Source organism: Nycticebus coucang, chromosome X (assembly GCF_027406575.1).
Source record: "Nycticebus coucang isolate mNycCou1 chromosome X, mNycCou1.pri, whole genome shotgun sequence".
NCBI lineage: Eukaryota > Metazoa > Chordata > Mammalia > Primates > Lorisidae > Nycticebus > Nycticebus coucang.
Window position 1 is genome coordinate 123,020,730 of NC_069804.1, and position 3,073 is coordinate 123,023,802.

Here is a 3,073-nt window from a genome sequence, read left to right on the forward strand (position 1 = left end):
CACCAATAGGTTCTACATCCTACTAGGATACTACCCCTTGGTAGTACTACTACCACCATCCATAGATAGTGGGCTGACACTTTATGTAACCAGATGAAGAGAGTCCAGCCGCCTGTCACTGTCAGCAAATATGCAGAGACAAGGATAGATTTAACAAGCTTTGTCATCAGAATGCCAGCAAGTCTGGAGAACAGGGAGGGTAGGCATCCAAGACTGTTATGCTCTTCTGTTTCTAAAACCATTTTCGTACATAAAGTTAAAAGCAAGAACCCTACTCATCCTTTCCTTAAATAACAGTAATTAACATTTATCTTCAACACCGTGTTCTGCCTGAGCTGTAGTGGATGTTTCCAGGGAAGCTGACCCAGACCTTCTGAGTCCCACACCACCTCCTGTGGAAGCTCGAGCTAGCTGTGCAGCTATGTCTCTTTGTCTCATAAACATGCCCACCAATGAGAATGCTAATTCACCAGCTGCTCGACTTAACAGGTTAAAGAACAAGGGAAAAGACAGTACAGAAATGAGGCGATGCCAAATAGAAGTTAATGTGGAGTTGAGGAAAGCTAAGAAAGATGACCAGATGCTGAAAAGGAGAAATGTAAGCTCTTTTCCTGATGATGCTACTTCTCCACTGCAGGAATACCAAAACAACCAGGGTACTGTAAATTGGTCTGTGGATGACATTGTCAGAGGTATAAACAGCACCAATATGGAGAACCAGCTCTAAGCTACTCAGGCTGCCAGGAAACTACTTTCTAGAGAAAAACAGCCTCCCATCGACAATATAATCTGAGCTGGTTTGATCCCAAAATTTGTGTCCTTCTTGGGTAGAACTGATTGTAGTCCCATTCAATTTGAATCTGCTTGGGCACTAACTAACATTGCTTCTGGGAAATCAGAACAGACTAAGGCTGTGGTAGATGGAGGTGCTATTCCAGCATTCATTTCTCTGTTGGCATCTCCCCATGCTCATATCAGTGAACAAGCTGTGTGGGCTCTAGGAAACATTGCAGGTGATGGTTCATTTTTCTGAGACTTGGTTATTAAGAATGGTGCAGTTGACCCACTGTTGGCTCTTCTAGCTATTCCTGATATGTCATCTTTATCATGTGGTTACTTATGTAATCTTTCAAACCTTTGTTGCAACAAGAATCCTGGACCCCCATTATATCCTGTGGAACAGATTCTTCCTACTTTAGTGCGTCTCCTGCATCATGATGATCCAGAGGTATTATCAGATACTTGCTGGGCTAGTTCTTACCTTACTGATGGTCCAAATGAACGGATTGAAATGGTTGTCAAAACAGGAGTTGTGCCCCAACTTGTGAAGCTTTTGGTAGCTACTGAATTGCCAATTGTGACTCCTGCACTAAGAGCCATAGGGAATATTGTCACTGGGACAGATGAACAGACTTAGGTTGTAATTGATGCAGGAGCACTTACTGTCTTTCCCAGCCTGCTGACCAACCCCAAAACTAATATTCAAAAGGAAGCTACATGGACAATGTCAAACATCACAGCTGGCCCTCAGGACCAGATACAGCAAGTTGTGAATCATGGACTAGTCCCATTACTTGTTGGTGTTCTCTCTAAGACAGACTTTAAGACACAAAAGGAAGCTGTATGGGCTGTGACCAACTATACAAGTGGTGGAACAGTTGAACAGATTGTATACCTTGTTCATTGTGGCATAATAGAACCATTGATGAACCTCTTTTTTTTAATTTATTTATTTTTATTAAACCATAGCTGTGTACATTAGTATGATCATGAGGCACCATACACTTGGTTCATAGATCGTTTGACACATTTTCATCACATTAGTTAACATAGCTTTTGTAGCATTTTCTTAGTTATTTTGCTAAGACTTTTACATTCCACATTTACTAGGATTCACATATACCCTTGTAAGATGCACCGCAGGTGTACCAAAATTATTCTGGTTATTCTGGATGTCATTTCAAATATCTTTCAGGCTGCTGAAAAACTAGGTGAAACTGAGAAACGGAGTATAATGATTGAAGAATGTGGAGGTTTGGACAAAATTGAAGCTCTACAAAGCCATGAAAATGAGTCTGTGTACAAGGCTTCATTAAACTTGATTGAGAAGTATTTCTCTGTAGACGAAGAGGAGGATCAAAATGTAGTACCAGAAACTACCTCTGATGGCTATACGTTCCAAGTTCAGGATGGGACTGCTGGGACTTTTAACTTTTAGATTGTATAGCTGAGGCACAAAGTTGTCATGTACTGCATTTGGTGTAAGTTTGACTTACTATTTCTCTACTATGAACTCTTTTTAAACGTGGTTTGTTATTGTAGCACTTTTTACAACAAAACTATACTTGAACAGTTCCAAACTGTACATACATACTGTATGGAGCCTATCCTCTGAAAGGGTTTCTTATTTCTATGTGGAATTTCATATCTTGCAGTGTCCTGTAAATAAAAATTAAAGTCTACCCTTTTCTTTACTTAAAAAAAAGAAAAAACATTTATCTTCAACAACAGTTATCACTATAATCCATGACCCATAATAAACAATAATTGACAAATCCTGACTGACTCATACAACAACATTCCAATTCAAAAGTTAATCTCCTAAATCAATAGCCCTAAACTACTGTGGATACACACTTTTAGCTTAAAGCTAAATTTACAAAACAGCAAGGATGGAAGACAGGAAGTAAAGGTCACATAGGACCTATACTGACCAGAACAGCTATGTCATGTCAGCCCTAACCTGACCTACTCCATCTCATTCTCACCACATGAGCTCTCAGTTACACTGGCCTGCCACAACTAAATTATCTTGTATATTCAGGGTAACTGTGAGAAACGTTCAGATATTTAAAAGTATTATCCTTCTAGTGGATTATGTTCATATTTCCCTTGGTTAAAAATCCTACCCAGAAACCTCCAAAATGCAGTACACACAAGCTTCTTTAAAAAACAAACTCCCAGAAGGCATAACTGACTCCCTTTATATACACACTATGTAAATTGCAATTCCCTCATTAAGAGCAAACAAGGTCAAAAACTTACCTCAGACCCTCACAAAAGTTAAGTAGCA

The 3,073-nt window shown here is 39.4% G+C and overlaps 1 pseudogene; it reads left to right on the forward strand.

Annotated features, from left to right (window-relative positions):
* Positions 1 to 442: 442 nt before the first annotated feature.
* LOC128576980 (importin subunit alpha-1-like) lies at positions 443 to 1,634 on the forward strand (annotated as a pseudogene).
* Positions 1,635 to 3,073: the final 1,439 nt, after the last annotated feature.